Consider the following 21064-nt stretch of genomic DNA (forward strand, 5'->3'; position numbering starts at 1 on the left):
GGGTTTACAGTCAGAGTGGTTGCCGCCATTTGGAAGCGCCACGAAGTCGGATGGCACTTTGGAGGGTCACAGAAGTCTTCTAAGACAAGCTGTCATCGTCCCTTCTTTTACGGCTATAACATGAAGCTTCTGAGTTGTTCTAGTACATTTTTGTTTGATTGTTTTCCCTTCATCCTTCTCTATGCATGTTGCGTTTTACCAGACTTCATTTTTTCCCCTTTTTTTCTTGCACGTCTATTCATGATTTCGTCAACTTTTGGAAACATGAGCCCTTTTGTCCATCGTGTACAGTGACGCAGTCAACCGCATCCGTCTCGCTGTGGCTGCGTATTGTGTTTTAAGCCGAGATACGCAAGCAGCACGTTCGTATTTTATGAGGGAGCGGGTGCGCTTCCTGACTTTTACGAGAAAAGGAGGACCCACTGTTCGGCATTATCGACTCAGCAACATATTTACGATTTTCTTTTCCACTTACATTTGCGTACCACCGGGGAGGCCGGGAACTGAGAACTACTCGGGCGCATTATATGCCATATGGCGAATGCAGGAATCGAGCATATCCACGAAATCTCGCCAAGAAAGCACTAAGAGAAGGCTAGTCTATTGTTCCGAAAAAAGAAAGATTGAAAGCACAGGAACACGAAATTATTGAGGAGTCAAAAGGATGCAATACGACGAATGCATTCTGAGTAAAGTAGCTTGTGGTAAGCAGGAAACTGTCTGAAAACTTTGCTCTAAGCGTACGCACTCTGCAAGTTGGCAAATAGGCAAGTCGATGAACTATATTTGTAAATCCCAATCTGCTCAGGCAAATTGCGCCAAAAGAACCGTGCTTTTGACATTCATTCTGTATTGTCTTCATGATGTCTTGGCCTTCGTTGGTGTTATGCCATCAGCAATAGTTCGAGAATTTATTGACATACTTCTTAAGGACACGGTTTTAATCGTCATCGTAATTGTCGACGGAATGACGACAGCGGCGTGTTTCTGTTGGAGCTAACATCCACAGTTGCGCACATCACCTGCCGCCTTGATCCACCGTTGTTTGCACTGCATCGGGTGCCGGTTTGCATTATATTCCGTACCGGCCAATCGTTGAATACAGCAGCCAGCAGGCTGCACCCGAAATATGGGGGGGGGGGGGGGGGGGTATAAGGGAAACGTCGCTTTATTACGGGATCGCGCTGAAGAAGCATCGCAAAAGGATATAAGATAAACATATGAACGGCGAGACAGATGCGCTAAGCAAATTTAACCAGAAATGCGCAAATCCATTATAGCCAAAGGTATTCTACTGTACCCCATTAAGAACAGGCATGCTGACCAGAAGTGATGATGCCAGCGTCTAGAAATCTCGTGCCGCGCTTCTGTAAGTAATTTCACTGCCAGGCGTATGGTAGCAGAGCTCTCATAAACAAAGAAAAGGCAGTCAGGAGTGAACATACCCCACCACGGTGTTCATCTGACCACTTGGCCATTCGGTTTCAAAACATTGCACGCGGCGGCATCAGAAATAGTTGGTGAATATTTGCGCGTGACGGTGTGCCGCATGAGAAACACAGGAAGCATTTTAGTACGTACCTTTTATGCGCGCCATGCGTAGTTCTTTTGAGCAATTATTTTCTAACAAGAGACGCTCAGTCTAGCCAGGAATTTGCTCGTGATATTGCTGTGAATGCAGTGCTGAATACAATACAGACTACATCAGCATATATAGCTTGATCAAAATTTATATCTAGTTCTACTGCTGTGGGAGGCTCAATCTTAATTACATGACCGTAATTACTTTCCATCTCCTCCAGTGCAGTGAGTGCTAAAAAGACAAACAAGAGTTCAAGACACCTGTAGCCTTCACGTCGACTGAGAAACACCCAATGAGAGCCAAAACTAATCACTCAGAATGTTAAAAGGTCCAAGTATGCCCTTTGCAAATATGTACCACCCAGCCTATTTGATCAAGCTGTTATATATAAAAAATCCATTTAACAAATTGCTGGCTGCAACTTTAAACTTTAGAAAACAACTGCAACAAAAATGACGACGATGACCGCAGCAACGCCAACGCACTGGAGCTGCTCCTCATGCGCATATTATAGTGGTCGTAAAGCAGTGCCAGTGGCCTGACAAGCTTATGCGGACACATTTCCAACGCGACAAGTGCCAGCAGTGCTTCGGCGTGACCCATGTTCGCAAATTGGGCTCTTCCGCTAACATCGCCAACGAGACGTGGTATCTGGTTTTCATCACCTCATTAGTGCAATCCCTGACTGCTAACGTACACCAAATGAATAAAAAGAACACGAAGGGGCCCTCTGCTCGAAGCACTCCAGCGTCCCAGCAGCAAAAGAGCGCACTTTGTCCTCTCGTTCTGCATCAACACACACAGAAAGGCCTACGTTCCACGAACGGCTCATCTGTGCAACGTGTGAGCTATAGAAAAAAAAAAGAACACAATCATAGAAGGACAAACGACATCGCTCTTCTTTCATCGCCTTCAACTAGGACCATGCCTGTGCCCATGGCTAGCAAAAGCAGCTTCAAAACGGCACCTCTCTAGCAATGTGCCTTCACAAAACGCCCAGCTGCCCTGTTTCAAGTCGAAGAAAGCACCCAAAGAGAGCTCGCCTGAAGATAATGTTCGTCATGTAGCCCTTCCCACCGGCCGCCAGTAAAAGTGAAGAGAGAGAAAAGAAAAAAAGGATCAAACTGAACAAAAAATTACGGCTTTGGCAGCTTGCGAAGGAGAACGCGGCCTGTTTCAAATGGTCCGTGACGCGAGCTGCGCGCGGTGGGATGATGAATACGCAGGCTTCGCTACTCGCCGCAGTCACAGCCGTACAAAGCCCGGACTGCCTGGCTAGCTTGCCGTGAAAACCGACAGCCGAAATAATATAGCCGGGAACAGTTAGAGTCTGAAAACAAGCTAACGCGCCCAAGTTCCGCTTGCTATTCTTTAAGCCTCGTCGTGCTCGCATTTCGTACGCCGAAACACGAGTTGCCGCCGCGTGTGGGCTTATCGGCGAAGTGCAGCTTTTCAAGAAACGGCTTTTCTTCCCCCCCCCCCCCCTTTTCTTTCACCGTTCGCGCATCTATACGTTTTTCGGACGTGAGGGTTTACCCGTATGCTAGGAGCGCACGTTAAGTACATATACTGAAGTCCAGGATCAAACAAGTGGATGGAGTGAAAAATAACGTAATGGGAAGTGAGTACTTCGGTCGGAGTGTTCCGAGTTTAGCTTCTGGTAATAAGTATTACAATGGGGGTGTAAAAAACGACGTGAGCACAGGACTGACAGCAAGAGAAAAAAGCCCACGTTTTCTAAAGGATGTTCACTATTTTCTTATTTAGACAGTTTTATCTCACTTCATAGTAGTGAGGAATATAAAATCCACAATGCAACAATATTCTTAGGTCACACAGAATATGTTCGCATTTTTTACTATTTCACATGAAATATGATGTGGTAATGTGTGTGTGTGTGTGTGTGTGTGTGTGTGTGTGTGTGTGTGCGTGCGTGCGTGCGTGCGTGCGTGCGTGCGTGCGTGCGTGCGTGCGTGCGTGCGTGCGTGCGTGCGTGTGTGTGTGTGTGTGTGTGTGTGTGTGTGTGTGTGTGTGTGTGTGTGTGTGTGTGTGTGTGTGTGTGTGTGTGTGTGTGTGTGTGTGTGTGTGTGTGTGTGTGTGTGTGTGTGTGTGTGTGTGTGTGTGTGTGTGTGTGTGTGTGTGTGTGTGTGTGTGTGTGTGTGTGTGTGTGTGTGTGTGTGTGTGTGTGTGTGTGTGTGTGTGTGTGTGTGTGTGTGTGTGTGTGTGTGTGTGTGTGTGTGTGTGTGTGTGTGTGTGTGTGTGTGTGTGTGTGTGTGTGTGTGTTGCGAGTCTTTTCGTCACCCGGCCTCAGTAGCAAGCAGCCTCGTGCAACAGCCGGGTGGATTACAACATTTCCTTACACGAACCTTCCTCCACACTGCCGGCTTCTGCAGAACTGATTTACCATATTCAGTAGATTGGGAGTTCTGTTGCAGGGCAGAAGCACACTGGTTTGATTCTGGGATATAGGGTGCCTTGGTTCGATGGCGGTCGAATTCAAGACCACCTGAGGGCCATATGTTCGGTGCGCTTTAAGAGCCACGGGTTGTCAAACCTATTACGCGATCCGCCTACAAGGCATCTCTCATAAGCACTGTGTCGCTTTGGACAGATAAACAATATCAGTCAAATTTAGTGACCTCTCAGTGTTTGTTACGAGCTTCTCAAAATTAAGACTTCTTTCTCTGAAGTAAGAAGTCTAGTATGTACGATCTCTGAGTGCTCATCAAGGCTATGGAGCTTCATATTCTGGGCAATGTGGCGCACATTTTGCTTTCTCAAACGAGTTTCTATTACGAGGCGATGCGGTGAGATGTATCAGAAAGTGAACGTGCATGCCGAACGGGTGACATGAAAGTAACTACTGAGATTCGATCGTTCCGTAAACAAGACCTAAAGCTTAGAACGGAGTGATCGCTGCTAAATCTAATTATCTACAAGCTGATCCAATATACTGGCAATGCGAAATATAAAATAGACAATGCAACTAAGGTTCTCTCGTTACATGAGATACATCTACGCAAAAAAATGAAAAAAAAAATGAATGTGCGAGTCGCGCATACATCGTTTCGAACGGCGTCAGAAATAGCAAAACACAACAAAGAACGTAATAGATCAGCCACGCTTTAGATAAATTGGCTTTGTATCTACACCTTTCATTCATGCAGCGAAGACCAGGATTTGTAGCTAACATTCTGCTAGGATCCATTTAGGCTACCGTTCGTCGCAGGAATATTCAAGGAAGTCGTCCTGTCGCTTGTTTTCAGCTATGCCAAGATTGGCCAGAGACTGTTCAATGCTACTCTTTTCCGCGATGGCTCATTCGTGCCTAAACAAAGCCTAATGTGAAGTAAGTTCTTGTCCTCCTTTATTAATCTCTTACTTAGTGTGCAGATTGTGAGCGTATACGGAATGCAGTGTTCAAGTACAGCAAAAAGCACCCATGAATGGCTTCTTGCCTTCGCTAGTTGCTGACAAACGGCATGTATTGAAAACAGCAAGTAGTAACAGGCTTCGGTGCCGATGGCTGTTGGTGGTTTGACGCGGGCACTGTGTTCATCTAGGTCTTTGAAGCCATGTCAACGGAGTTTGCGCTAAGGCTCAATTTGGCTGCAGAGGAAACTCTGGCAAACGGGACGCAAAGTGCCGCATGGGTCTTTACACAAAGGCTTACGAAACGCGCATAAGGGTAACTAAACTTGAACCTCCAAATCTGCTCTCCTTTGTGCCGTAGAGTTCTAGAGAAAGTTAAAAAAAAGTAAACAGTACTTCTTCAACAAGCGCAGATAATGGACGCGTACAGCATTCCACTCCTTGCCGCCCTTTCCATCAGTCAACGTCTAGCCAGTCTTCAGTGTTTGCGAAAAGTTGCGAAACAACTGTCAGAGGTTGGCGCGAAAGCATCCCTATTTACGCAACCTTACGTCACACTGTTCGCAGGATTGAAGCAGTGGAGCGAGACGGTGTGCCACAACGTTGGAGAAACGTTGGGAAGAGGAAGGAGTGAATTCGCCAACCGAGAGGATGGGGAACGTAGCACGTGACTAACTGGAGTGGTAGGCCATGTTGTTTCACGCCAGCGGACGTAAGCCAGCGCAATTGCTGATGAAGCAAAGAACCGGCACACCGGTTTCGACTTAGTGTATGTTTGCGTGACTGCGCGTATAGGTGCGAATGTGCGTCGTCATTCTTTCCTACCACAGGTGTAGCCAGTGAGGCAACGTAGGGATTCGGCCTTTGTGCCGGCATATAGGCCTCCAAGAATCGTGCGCTGGAAACAGCGTTGCGCAACACTCACAGAAGTTTAATTTAGAGAGGTGCGCGAGACATGCGGTCAATGTTCCCCGAGTCAGATGCCGTTGTATTCTGGCATCGCCTTTCACGAAGACTACAATGACGCACCTGCGATGCTCCATTGCGAAATGTGTGAGATCAACCGAATATAGCCACGGATAAAAGCCTTCTTTTTCGAGGCGTCGCAAGCATCTGGGGCACGCGGGACCAATGCTCAGCGTGCACTTTAAAATTGCCGGTGTGCAGAAAGTCTTTGTTGATGTGTGCCAACACATTAATTTAAGTGATGCCTTTTCGTGGAGTGCCTTGCGACAGCGATGAAAACAACAATGGGCAGATTTCAGTAGAGTTAGGCAGCTTAACCTCTTTCAATTCAAATGCAATGAAATTGCGTTGCCTATCTTTCTAGACTCCCTAAATTGTCCCATAGCATGGTGCTTTCGTATTTCCATGAATATTATTTCGGAAACTCACGCCAGACCACTTGCTTGAGCTAAGGAACGACTGAAGAGAAGCAATTTCCATAATGGTGCTATGTCACGTAAATAAATACAGATGAGACGGTCTCCGCCGTTTTAATAATCTTCTGTTCTCTCCCCCCTTCAATCTTGGTCGTCTTCTTCCTTATCTTCCTGGAGGTTCTGCTTGTCTTAATCGAGGCACTTTGCATGTAATAAGTTAAATAACAAACGCTAACGCGCTGCATTGAGCTACACAAGCTATTGTGGTGCTCTATATTCCGATTTTACCATCCAGTGTTCTATGGGCATAATGCATCAGGGCAAGTAGGGCAACTGGCTTGTGTGTCTTCTTTTTTTTTTTTTGAGCTGCAAAGGACATATAAAATTCTGGGCCACTGAAAAGGCCAGATATTACAAAATATTTGTCAATAAAAGTAACAGAATAAACTAAAGGGGCTAATAAATGAGGTAATACTATCAAAACCTGACCATTTATCAAAAAAAAAGACATCGGATAAAATTGCTTGCCACTTGTTCATATACAAGAGGCAAGCACGCTATCCGCCCATTATGTGCAAGCCGAAGAGTTATTCTACACGTTTCTTACCTCAAAATTTATAGAGTAATATTATGTATAGGCTTGAGCAAATGGTGGGAATTCAAAATAAACCTACATAATCTGCGGCTCAACAAGCATTAATCAGGTCATCGTCTACGAGAGAATACCGTATTGATTTGACAGCATGTATGTGCTTATTGGGACATGATCGACGTAGACGTACATTCTGCACTAAGAACAACGTCCATCAAATGCTGATGACACGACCGCGGAAGTTCTCGCTGCTGGTCGCTGTCGCAGACACACAGATAGATGTTGCTTCTAGAGAAGCTTGCGCAGTAGTGCAATGCATGCACTCATACGATGTCGGTTTCCTTATGATATACCGTTCAGTTAGAACGTGTGGACCACCATCAACATGTGGCCTATGTCAAAGTTGGCAAAGAAGCGATAGCGTACAACCGAGGTCAATGGTGTACACGAGAGACAACATCGCGAGCTCATTGCTTGCATCGCAGACAAGGAATGAGACAACACACATCCGGCGGAAACAAAGCAAGTTTCAGTAATATGGTAGATATTCCTGTGCAAAACATTATTCAGGTGGAATTTTTGCTGGAATTTATCAGGCGTCACCCAGACGTAGTGCTTTGCTGCCGCAAGCTTCATTTATGTGAGCTGCCGCTGCAGCTGTTCGACTGCCATGACTACTCCGTTGAATTATAACAGCTCATGACACGTGAATGGCTGGCCACTGCAGAAGGACTATCACCACCTTGTTTAGTGCTATACGTGGTCAGAAGAGCGTAACGGGTGGATCCCATTGTGATCAGCTCCTGTATCCGAGAGGAAATACGAATACGGCTCAGTCCTCGCTTGAATGCACGAAGGAAGGCCTTGACGCAGATTGGAAAAGTCAGGCTGCAAAGGAACAAACAGCCGGGCAGGCCACGCTCACCACTTACTCAAGCTAAGGATGAAAACATCAGCAGCATAGATCACGCATTGCCTATGTGGAGAACATAGCAAAGAAACGAAAGCAAGAAAGAATTATCTATAGTGGAACGTATATGGTTTCATGTCGTCACGCAGGGGGTCTCAAAGGAAATATAGACGCTAGTCTGGGAGCGGTGCACCGTGAACGGCGAATGGGAACAGATGTGAGGTACCAAGAGCGTGATGGAAAACAGGAGGTACTGAAAGGAGAGGAAACCTCGACTGATTCGCGTAATGTCATCTTTTGAGACACGGGTTTCAAAAGCATGTGGGCAGAATAAAAGCTCGCTTCAACATGATAGTTGATCAGGTTTGCTGTCGAGATTATCTTCAGGTACTGGTTTCCGGTTTTCGCCACCATTGCTAGGTAATGCAGCATGCTGCGCAGCTTTTGCAGCCCATAACGTTACCTTATGCGCAGGAACACCCCGACATTTCAGCCTGATTTAGCTTCACCGAAACGCTTTGTGGCATTATCTGATTTCCTTCGCCTGTCTCTACTGCATACATATAATGTGCATTATCAATAGCGGTGGGTTAAGAAGGGAGGAGGCGTCGGCCCCATATCAGGCCTTTGACTAGAAAGCACCCGCTTTCTATTCAGCCCTGAACAAGTTGTCTCTTTCTTTCTGCTCAAACATAGAAACCGGAGAAGACACGGTGTACTTCAATGGCAATGCAGGTGGTGCCCATAGTCAATAGAAATCCATGTTATAATCATTATAGAAACATCCCGGATCCTTTCGCGGCGTAACCAACGCCTTTTTAATAGTAGCTCCTGCTTAGCCACTATCTGTATAGGTTCATGTTAACAACAAAATATACTACGACTAAGAGAGTGAAAACGAAGTCATTTCTGCAGTTTTGGAACTTGTTGCTTCATCTCGTAAAAACTGACGCTCCGAAATTACGCCCCCTTTTTTTATTGCGATAGCAATTATTTAGACACTTGCAACCGGATTTCTGCCGTCGGCGTCGCCGTCGCCGTGAGGTTCCTATAGATAAAATCTTCGCCGCACGCCGTATGCCCGAGCGGAAGCGTGCGGGGACGAGCGCTATCACGGAGAGCGAACGTACTCAATCTCCCACGCGCAAGCAAGGAAGCAGGAAGCCAGCGCCGGAGGGAGCGGGGGGGGGGGGGGGGGGCACTTCTACTCTGCCAACAACCGCGCTCATCGCTCGCCCGCACCGTCTCTTATCTCCCCACGGCTCTGACCTTTATGCACCGTGCATTCGCCGCTCAGTTTCCGTTGAAGCGATAGACCGCACGTACCTTCGCCGCTGCGGCGTATGCGCTTGCTGCCAGCGTTTTGATAGTCGTTGTCTGCAGTCATTCACTGGGATCTATTCATGTTTGTTTGTGCGCGCTCACACCACGCTTGTTCATTTCAGTTAGTAATAGTCGGGCCACATTTTCCAACGCACGCTACACATGCAATGCTGCCCGGATCGGCAGTGCAGCGCTATAGGTGTGTTCCTTCGCACGCGCTGCCCACGGGAAGCGCTTCTCATCAACACCACCGTTTCACACGCGCCTTCTCGTGGTCATCGAGTCTCTCTTCATGTCGGTCTACTTACGGCGCAGCACACCTGCTTACTTAATCAGCTCATGTTTACTACAATTCATATTGCTACCAAAGCCGCTCACCTTACTTCGTATGACATTGCTGTGTTGCTATCGCATTCATTGCTTCGCCCTTAGGGCGAAACTGTGACTTTTTTTTAGCGTTGTGCGCGACCATAATTCAGCCATGGAATCACAAACATGTCAAGTTCCCTAAAACACCCAGTTACGAGAAATTGGTGCCGGAATGGCAGGCGCTTTAGGCGCCGTAGACTTGTTCGATGGATGACACATTGGAAATGAAAAATTTCCACTAACACAGTTAGTGGAAATTACTAGCACACTAACATCTGCAACGTGAAATGTCCTTCGAATCTCCGGCGAACCCTGCGTGATCACAGCAGCGTGATCACATCGTGTGCTGTCACGTGCTTCACACCCACATTATATACGGCAATTTATCTAACTCTCGTCTTGACTCTTAGGATGGTTTGGAGTTGGCTCGTAAATAATCCTAAAGTGGCTTTTAAAAATGAGTAAGACACGTCAAGCAATATCCTCGTATCACGCTCGGCCTGCTTTTCTGTGAATGCGCTGGTGCCCCTAACAGCCTTCAAACCATACTGACAATCGCACCACGCTGCATCATCACTGGCAACAGCCAAAGCATCTCGTCCAATGAGCTGAGAAGTGTCCGTGTACAGTGCATGAGCAGACTCGCTTCATACATACCCCTCTGGCTTTTTATGTTCTCATAGAAGACATATTTTATTTGCGCACTGACAGAGAAATTATTGTGGTCAGGTGGCTTAATCAAGGAATGTCTCTAGTGCTTGGTGGACTGAATCGCAAGTTACTTTACCATAAAAGCACTGCGCAGCCATGTTATCCTCAAGGTTATCCTCGCAAAAGGCATGAACGTGACACTGCTCGCTTCAGAGTTAAATTTTTAAAAAGTGTACGTTGCTTTTCGGAATACTGCTGACAATTTATCCCGTTAACTACTCTTACGCGATACCTCCTGCTTCTTCACGACCTCATTCTACCGAAGAATGATTTCGCTAACAGCAGTACGATTTTACGAACACATATCGTTGAGAAAAACACTCACTGGACTCCCTGCTACATAATAAACAAGCACAGCGCGATCACAAGCGGCCGACCGTTGTCGCTCCCGACAAGCGAGGCAAATTCGTGCCACGGAAGGTAAGTCGCGCCGGCGGCGTCCCGGCGGCGCGCCCTGTCCACTCCCACGAACCTCGCTATAAGCGCACCGAGTGAGTGAATGAAGACGTGCGAGCGTGAACCACGCGACTGAGGCCACGAGCTTCAGCAGAACACCGTCCCGCCGCCCTGCGCGTTCCGCTTGCACTGCGCGCACCGGCTTTCGGCTCCCACCGCGGGTTATCGGGCGGCGCTGCTCTCAGCGAGGCCCGGGAGCGACGGCGGGCGGCGCAAACATTTGAGCGAGCGCGCGCTAAAAGGCTCCAGCCGGAGTCCAACTCGTCCAGAGAACCCGTGGCGCCTGGGAGAGGGAGGCCGTCGTTGCCGCCACCGCCACGCCGATTTGCGATGCGCCCCTCGCTCCGCAAAGTTGGCTTCGGGTCGCATCGTCGCCGCTCTCTTTGAACGCGACCGCTATACCGCCGCTTTGGACGTGCGCGTGTCAGCGCTGATCTTGCCGCTCGTTGCACTCCTCCCCATCCCGCCGCGGGAGTTCATTTCGCGCGCTCTTCTCCGGCGCATTGCAAGCTTTGAAGAGCCGAGTGCCGCCCAGGCTCTTGGCTGTTGTGGTGATTCTGCAGGAGTTTCGCACGCTTGAAAGCAGCCCACAGACGTCTCGTCGGAGGCAGTCGGGAATTAGCGCTGCTTCGAGGCGCCCTGCTCACTTTCCGTGCACATTTGTGACTTGCTTGGAATAAGTGTCAAGTGGTGGTGCTGATGACGTCGTTCGGACTTTGCTGGACTGTCTGCCAGAACATCTAGGATTGTCACAACTTCCTGGTGGTTTCAATGTGACTAATTATACACCCATCGGAATACAGTTGTTCCAGAAAACGCCCCAAACGTGGCATTGACCGAGATTAACGTGCGCGTGTGCTTCGGTGGCATGGAGACGGGTTGAGTGTCCCAACAGAAGCGTACGATCGCAGTTGACGTTTTTTTCTGCACGTGATTATGACTGGCCGCGAAGGACTTGCTGGACTGCCGCCGTCAGTTTTGTCGACGGCCGCTCTGTCGTCGCTTACGGAACACGTTACGATCTAGTGTGACAACCTCTTCGCGCAGTCGCTGCCAGCGTGCGGTGAGCCGTGCGGCCGCATCTTATCGGCTGGATATGTCGACGTCCTTTCTCTGCTCGTGGACAGTGCTGGCGGCGGGAGCAGCGATGAGACTTCTCTTTCATGTCCACGTCTCCGCCGCGTCCAGTGAAGGAATCATAGGTGAGCGGCTGGCATCTTTTGTCTCGCGCTCAGCGTCGTGCAAGCGCTCTCACTTGTGTACGCTTGAAAATGGCCTATACGGATTTCTGGCAAGAAATGTAATATCCTGGCCCATCTCGCATTCACTTCCTCCTTCGTCACGACACATGCTTCGTCACGACGATATGAAGTGACCGTTTTTCTTTGAAAGGGGTCTAGCAGCTTAAGTAGTGTAATTCAAACGTTTATATGATTGGAAATGTATTTAAATTAGAAAAGATAAAATGTCTATCGAATAATGCATACAATCATTTACTGAGTGCATTACTTGCAGTTACCCACAAGCATTAGAAGTACAAGTGCATTACTCATAACATATTTGTAATTCCTTATAATATGAAGCAAAGCCGTAATCTCAGAACGAATTTCGGATAAGATTGAAGAAGCACGTGTTTTGGTTTGTTGAACAAAGCCCTAACCAATCTTGGGTAAACTTACATGTCCAGTAATAATGATGGGTCGTTGTATTATTTGTCCTTCTGGATACTAAAGAGGAGGTCAATTGCAAATCAGACTTCTTTGAAAGCCCGTAATCGGGGCCATAAATTACATAGAAAGCTACGTTGGTTCCTTCCATCCTGCCTCAAAGAGCCTTTACTGGATCTATCATCATCATCATCATCATCAGCCTATATTTATGTCCACTGCAGGACGAAGGCCTCTCCCTGTGATCTCCGATTACCCCTGTCTTGTGCTAGCTGATTCCAGCTAGATCTATAATTATAGCCAATTAGGAATATCATTTCTATGTAGCTAAAATTTTTGATAGAGCGTCGAGGTATTTCAATAACTGGTAAATGGTATTTATGCCCTTTTCACGCTCATTAGCAAACATAACGTTCTTGCAACTGTATAGGGAACATGCTCGGCGTGGGCTCGCAAAGTGGAATTTATAGCACTGTACAATTCTTTAATGAAACGCTGAAACCTGTGCAACGTACGTAGAACGTAACGCATTCTTGCCAGCCCGTTACCGAATAACCATCGCTTTAATAACAAATGGATTTTTAGGGTCACAATGACACAAAAGCGTTGGTGATCGCCACAACAGTGTTATCGAGAGTACTCCACCAAAAGTTATCTTGCCCTGGCTCGCACTGGATTCGGCGGCACCTTCAACACTTGCGGAAACTCTTATGAGAGAATTTCTCGATGAGTTTCTTGCAGTCCTGTTCATTCTTAGGAATTTTAAATGAAACCTTAGTGGCAGCAAACACCGAATTTGCCTTTTATTACGGGTTAGCGCAGGAGAATTACGCACTCCTTTGCTCAAATATTCTTCTTCAATGGGCATTGCCTGATAACAACCACTGTCTAGTGATTTCAATTTGAATACTAAACATGTGCTGCGGAAAAGGCACATTTTAAAGAAACCTAATGACGACATTGTGAATCTGAGCGTGCTCGCGCACGCAATACAGACACTACGGCAGTCACTCACCATACACACACATATACAACATCGCGCATGCATACATACATACATACATACATACATACATACATACATACATACATACATACATACATACATACATACATACATACATACATACATACATACATACATACATACATACATACATACATACATACATACATACATATACATATATACATACGTGCATTCATGCAAGCACGCATGCATACATAATGCAAGCATGCAAGCTGGTTGCTTATATTTGCTCGCCATCGCGAATTGCTGCGGATCTTTTTATTGCGATAGCAATGATATGGACATTCAAAGAGGATTTCTGCCGTCGTCGTCGCCGTGAGGTTCCGTATGACGTCAAACGGCGATGAAATCGTCGCCGCGCGCCGTATGCTGTATGTGCGAGTGAAAGCGCTTGAGGGACGCGCGCATTCACGGGCAGCGAACGCACGGCGGAGAGCAAACGCCCGTATTGCGCCGTGCTCCCTGAAGGGCTGCAGAATCAAGTGTCTCTTTCCTCCTTTACAATCACCATATATATAGAGCAAACGCCACTTCTTCCGTCGCGCGAAAGGCCGTGGGGGGGACGGGAGCCGACGTTTAGCTGCAGCACCAAATGCATATTTATGTAAAAACGTTGCGAGGCGATAAAGTGGTAAAGACTTCCGACGCTGCTCGACGAGTGTCCCGTTCTGTTTATTTTTCTTGTTGTCACGTTTGTTTTTACAGCGATATGGTATATAATTAATGTTGACCTGAAGTGATAGGACTCTTGGACCATAGTGTGACTATAGAAGAACCACGCCTTTAAAACGTTATCACGGGGAGTCCGCCAACAAATGACAGCGAGTACTAATGACGGCATATTCTTAACATAGACATTTTTTTTCTATGGCCTTCCTCGCGCATGAGAAGACATCTTAGATAATAGAACAGTGAATATTTCGTACTGGATCCTCAGTCAAACAGATATAATTGCACATTTCTTGCCAGGCAGCATAATTGGAGGTCATTAAACCAGCATGGGCTTCTTAATGCAAGTGCCTGCAATGACGCTTAAAACTCGGAGTCGATTAGAAGCCCGTTAGAAGAAGGAGTCGCACCGCACCTTATTTCCTTCAGCTTATTTCCTTAATCGAACATTGAGCGCGAGGAAATACGAAAGATAACGCGGGCAACTGCTGCTCTGTTGTTACGAGTCCAAATGAAAACGAGAAGAAGGAAAGCACCGACCATTCAGTCTTTATCTTGACCGAGTGTTGTAAATGTCTTTCTCGAATGCCAGCTGTGATTGAGAATAGTTAGCGGCGCACCCGCAGGCCTCGGATTACGATCGCGCTTTTTTCTGCGAGCGGCAATCTAGACATCTATCTTGAATGAGAGCGTCATCAGTCCGGTCACGAAATTGAATGGCCCGGAAACAGTGAATGCAATGCTGCGACCGTTCGCTGCTTGCGGGGGAGGAGTCGAATGAGCGTTTCGTTATTTACGGGACCAGCTGCGGCGTTCGAGAGAACGGCTCGGGGTTTCTTGGCGTCTTCATTGAAAAAAAAAAGAACGGTGATTTTTTTTTTTTTGGGTGTGGCGTCCCCCATAACTATAATGTACACAGCATTGAAAGACTATGGGCCACACGCAGACGAAAGCCTGATAGACTTGTTATTGAACTTTTTCTGTGGCCCTTACGAAAACGTTCCATGCTCAAAAGGACAAGCCTATATAGATCGTCATATGCGATCTATAAAGTGCCAAATTCCTTTTTATGGAGGGTCATCCGGCAGTATAGGCCTCTTTTCTATAGTGGTTTTTGAGATAGGCACGATCCCGGCAGGAATGTGTTTCAAATGTATGGGAATTAGATCTGAATCTCGTTGAATGTAGCGAGAAGGAGGGGGGGGGGGGGTGAGGTAGTGAAAGGCCGAACCCAAAAGATCATTATGAAGCAGCAGCGCGCACACAACAAACGAGAACACAAGGAAACGGAAACACGCAAGTGCTGATTTGAGCGCCATGGGACCTTTTTTCTTTTTTTTTTTTTTGCACATGTAGAAGCTATCTGTTCTTTATATTTTTTAGTTTTATTCTGAATACCCTTGAACATGCTTACTGTAGTTAGCCTGGGTTTATATATATATTGTACTGAAGAAGAACGAGCACTACACACTGCTTCGAGAAAGACGATGACGACGTGTTGGTTGAAGCCTTGTGCCTGTGTAGCCTGAGCGCTGAGCTGTGTAACCTCTCGTTGTAGTGCTCTACGCTCTAATTAATGAAAACCAGAGTGCCTCTCTACAATATATATATATATAACTTCCTTTTCAAAAATAAACTCAGTGGCACAGCTCTTGTGCAACTTTGCCTTTGCAGCCTTTGCCTTGGGCCCTCGTTTGGTGTGTGCGCGCCCTACAGTTTCATAATGAATAACCACTAACTCCCCCAACTTTCAGCACTTTCACAAAAGTTCGGATTATGCATGTGCACTGGAAATGGCACAGTGTTTCCGTATACGGGCAGTCATGAGCGGTGAGACCGGATTCTCAGTACACCATAGCTTCGGTAAAAGGATAAAAATGCGAAACATGTATTCGTATAAATATATGTACAAAAGCGCAAAACAAAACCACAAAGCATGTATGTGTGTAAACTCCCTGCTTATAAAAAAACATGTATACGGAGAGAGAACACCATATATAATCACTTAGATCGACTAATTCAATATTTCTGGTTATTTAGATAAAATTTCTCGCAAGACAGTTCAAAATTTTCCCGCCATTTTTTAACAGTAAGTGGCAAAATATTCTACACCCTAACGCCGTGAACTTCGGCAAGTCTTCCACCGTACGCGTGATGACAAATGGAAAGATTAGAATTGCCATTAGATCCATGTCGCGTGTTCCAAATTTAATCGCAAACAGATATAAAGGAACTGGGTGAATAACTTATAATATGTTGTTTGCTGAAAGCCCCCCATATCTCTATTCTCAATTTTTCATGGATATCTCTTTCCAGGTGTTTAAGTAATTATTTCTTAATGCTTTCAATGGTAAATCAACTTGAAACAAAAAGAAAATTCTTAGACCATTGCTATGTTGCCAATACTGACCACATTATTGACAACTTTGACCGACAGTGGGGAGCGGCATCTAACAAGCAATTGATATCCTCGCTTAGTGCTCATCCGGGAGTATGGAATAAAAACCAACACGTGTGTCACAGGTCCCTTCTTGTATAGCGCTACGCGATTAGTACTGAAGGTGGCACGTTTACGCAACGTGCATTACATGAGACACAGCGACATGCAGTGCTGAAAACTACGTACATCGTGGATAATAAAAGAACACGATGAAAATTCCAGAAACAGTTGCGTGTTTCTGCTGCACTGTACTACTAAAGAGAACGCGTGACAGAGCTTCCGTACGTAAGCAGAAGTACGCTATCATTTTTTTACAAGTGGCTGGAAATAAAAATAAGGTTCACTTGTCATTTGTCCACACCAGCTGTCACCTGTACGCGGAACTGGCCGTACTTCTCACTGGATGAAACACTCCAAACTGTTGCCTTCCAACAACAGAAGAAAGATGCCTATCATTTAACATAAGCGTGTTCAGGCTTGCCACTGGAACATTCCCATACCCTAGCAATTGTACCAGCTACGATCACCTCGTATGCACGAAAACAGAAGCCACGAAATACTGCTTGAATTCAGACAAAATACAGGTCTTACAGCACACATCTAATGCATAGCAAAGATTGCACTTCAGGGCAAGTGTCCATCGCAATATATAGATATATGAAAGTCACAGTTTCGCCAGCAAGGCTAAGCATAGATAGTGATAGTTAAATATTTGAAAACTACACGAAGTAAGGTTCGTAGGTTTGACGGCCGTATAAGTTCCAGTAAACATTCACTTACTAATTAAATTAACAGGCGCATGGTGCCAGGTGCTCACAGACAATCACGAACAGATCTCACTCGATGAACGCCAACACTCGCTGTAACAACGTTGGCGTGAAGAGCGCAAACAGACGGGGGCAAATGCTTCTGCTGCCTCTCGCTTCAACGCGTCTCCGAAACTTGAGACTGCGCCGCCCACAGCACTAGGTACATGAAAAGACAGCACACCTGCAGCCACCAGCCATCTCGGCTCGGCCTGGCGTTTGCACCTGCCGATGATTACCTCCAAGATAGATCACGGGTGGTGCATGCGCCCAGCCGCGTAGACAGCCAGGCAGAGCCACAACCGGGCCAGTGGAGGAAATTCGCGCTCATCTAACCCCCCCCCCCCCTCCTACCCAAGCACGCGCTTGATCATGGTACCGCATGCTCACGTATGTTCCTGCCCAAACCGCTTTTCACGCGCCTCATTACGTGACCTCCAACATCGGGCGCGCATCAAGCCGCCATGCTTCTCGACTCACACACGCACACTTTCCCTCGCACCCACAGTATACGGCGCGCGGTGAGCGTTAGGATCTTATCGCACTTGCGATTTATACGGAACGCCACGCCGAAGACGAAATTTCGCCTGGAGTGTTCATATAATGGATATCGCAATAAAAGAATAAGCTATTGTGAAGGAAGGCAAACGACACGACAAAAATTTATGTGGAGTCACACCTGTATAGCTGCCCATACAATATACCTAAAATTAAATTTTGTAAACTCCGTATTGAATGTTTGCGGAAGCAAGAAAATGGCACGCTTCGACAATAAATTTAAAACACTCATCAAATAAGGAAAATGAGCGATCAAATTTTGGCCCGGTGACGTTGGTTTTACAAGATCATTTACCTCCATTTCTTTCTTACTGTTTTGTGGGTGCTTTAGCTAAATCGACTTGGCATTATAATGGAAAATAATGTGCCTATAGCATAACCAACCTATAGACTTTCTTCCGTACACATTAAAATCGCTCTGGAAACTAAACGACACAAAAACAACGAATGGGCAGCGCCTTGTTGTTGTTGTTCTTTTTTTCTCTTACGCTTATTGCGCGCGTATTTTTACCGGGGTGCATCGCTTCATAAACCTCCTCAGGTTACGGAAAACCGCTAATTTCAGGAAACCGCCACACCAATTTGTAATTAAGGCTGCTGAAAGCTAATGAGCCCTTACGGAATGAGCTTTTTGGGACGAGACATATGCAGAAAAAGGCTCTCAATAGCTGCAAGAAAGATGAAAAGAAAAAAAAAAGAAACAAGCGTATAAGGAGAAAGCGAAGCATACGTTGAAGGAAGGAGCGGCCCGAAAGAGACGAAACAAATCGGCGAGCGGCTTGAGAAACACGGAAGCCGTAATGAATTACAAAAAGCGTTCGCAACAAACGTGGCACATCGCTTGTGGCGCGCCATGCTCAATCTCCTGAGTACAAACGCTGTCAAAGAAAATGTTTTGTCTCATCTTGCTCCTATCCTTCTTTCTTTTTTTTTATTTTGCGCAGCCAAATAGGAGCAACTGTGGTGCATATGTAATATACATGGCGGGATTACGCGATGCTCATGTATACGTGGTCTTTGTACCCGTTTCTTTCATTTCAAATTCCAATTTCTTTTCTATTTTCCTGGTAAGTACTTTTCTTTCTGTCAGTTACGTGTTTCTTTTCCCGAGCCTGTGCTATTTCTGAACACGTAGAAATGTATAGCGGGTCTCTTAATAGCAATACGTAGTTGAAGAGAGCGCCGTTCTTTTTTTCGTTTTCTTTCTTCTTTAATATTAAGCATGAAGCGGCTGGAGATTATAGAGTTATATGCCTTGTTTCGACACAGAGGCTCTTTTGCCGGCATGCTTCGTTGGACCGTGCTCGCTAATAGCAGTTGATTTATCTTTTTATTGTTCTGACACGTTCGCATACCTTCGAAGACTGTTTGTCTTGATTTTTACCTTGAAAACTGCCCCTTGTTTTTATTACTAGTATTTTTTGTGTAATATCTTTAGAGTGTTCCAAACAAATGTCGGCAAGTGCCCGTAATGTATTACGGCGTTTTATTATATTGTCATTATTTATTGCTGGGGGGGCCCTGTTATGAAGCGAGATCGGTAAATTTCTTTTTAACCCACGTGAGGAACCTCATTTTGCTCTGCCGCTTGTGTTAAATCATTCTTAGAAAGGAAAATGAGACTGTTCGTGTATGTAAAGTGCTACGTAATTCCTCGTTAAAAAATGTTTGCAGCAACAACTTACGATGTTATTACAGATATCTACACATTTTTTTTTTCATTTTATTAATGCAACGGCTTCCAGACATTTGAAATCACCTGAGACTTACAGCTAAGAAAGTCCTATCTGCAGGGTGTAAATTATTGCAAACAAAAATTTTATAAAACGCTATATTTCAAATTTGCGTGACATATTTTGCGTTACCTTTTGTTCGATAAACATTTGTGTACCTTTCGTCAAGCTGCTGCATAGACACGGGGCGAAAATAACGTATTTCCGCTTAAGCGTAGCAACACAAAATAAAACCTGACTTTTTAAAGGGATATGTTTTCTGTTATGTAACGGAAACTATTGCCGATTGTAGAGTTAGCTCTTGCGTAATATTCCAATCGGTGTGTGTGCGCACAATTCTCCCAATTTTTGAGACGAAGCTTGTAATTCGTAGATTGTACCTCACGCGGGTTGAATGCCGTTATTTGAGCAATGACCATCTTTGTCTTTAGTTCAGCGGAGAAGTGACGGGGCCAACTCACTTAAGAACTAAAATAAACCCATAGATATAATGTAAAGCATATTCATGCGGTAGCTTCTAGTCATTAAGGGCTGAATAAAACAATGATCAATTCTTTATGTTTACAATTCGTAACCGTAGCGACATCGCGCGAATATTTCCGAAGGATGCTTTACTCACTATACCAGCAACAGAGACAGGAAAAAGAAATCGAGCCAATGCCATGGGAACCCAGATCGCTTCCGCGTATTTGACGAACTTATGCGTCAGCGCAAAACACTGGTCGTTATGAAACACTTGTTATATGAAAAGTGCATGACGAGGGGCTTGGCAACAAGAAATAGAAGAAAAAAAAAGACAAGGAAAGAATGCCTCTGCCGCATATATGCACGAGAGATGATGCGTTCCTTGCACTTTTCTTCGAGCAAGTATCAATAAATGCACGTGGCAGGAAAAGGAAGAACGCTTTACGTAAACAAAAGAAAGCGACAGCAACCGCGTTTCGCAGCAGCCTCGAGTAATCGATGGAGCCGGCGTCTTTAACGTGCTATAGAATATCGATGATATCCTGTTCCCTCGTACTCGTACCGAGCATTCACACCAAGGCGTCTCCGTGTTGGAAGAAAACTGGCGCTTGTCCAAGAGCCAAAAACTTGGGCGCATAAGCTTCTTTTGCTGCTTACAATGCGGAGGGCCGACGCGTATGCAGGCGCTGCAGTGCGGCGGCATCAGGTCGGCGTACTCGTGGGTTAACATCGGCAGAAGTTGTTCAAAAGGGTGTGCTGCATTAGGAGATGGTACGAATAAGTACTCATGAAAAAAAATCTGATATTTTACGTACCATAACAGCAATATGATTATGAGGCGCATCAATAGTGGGGACTCCAAACTGACTTTGACCACGTGAGATTCTTTTCCGTGCACCCGAATTTCGCACCCATCGAATGCAGCTGCTGCGGCCGGGGTCGCACCCGCTACCATGAGCTCTGCAGCGCAAAATCATAGTCACTACGCTGCGGCTGAAG

The 21064-nt window shown here is 46.0% G+C and overlaps 1 protein-coding gene across 2 annotated transcripts in view; it reads left to right on the plus strand.

Moving 5' to 3' along the window:
- The first annotated feature begins 10952 nt into the window (after positions 1-10952).
- Positions 10953-21064, plus strand: part of LOC119456071 (hemicentin-2-like) — a 208937-nt gene continuing 198825 nt past the window's right edge. For both annotated transcript variants that reach the window (XM_037717669.2, XM_037717670.2), the window contains exon 1: positions 10953-11899. The gene's annotated coding sequence lies outside the window, so the exon portion shown is untranslated. The remainder of the gene's footprint in view (positions 11900-21064) is intronic.

The sequence above is a fragment of the Dermacentor silvarum genome, chromosome 6 (genome assembly GCF_013339745.2).
Source record: "Dermacentor silvarum isolate Dsil-2018 chromosome 6, BIME_Dsil_1.4, whole genome shotgun sequence".
In the NCBI taxonomy this organism is placed as follows: Eukaryota; Metazoa; Arthropoda; class Arachnida; order Ixodida; family Ixodidae; genus Dermacentor; species Dermacentor silvarum.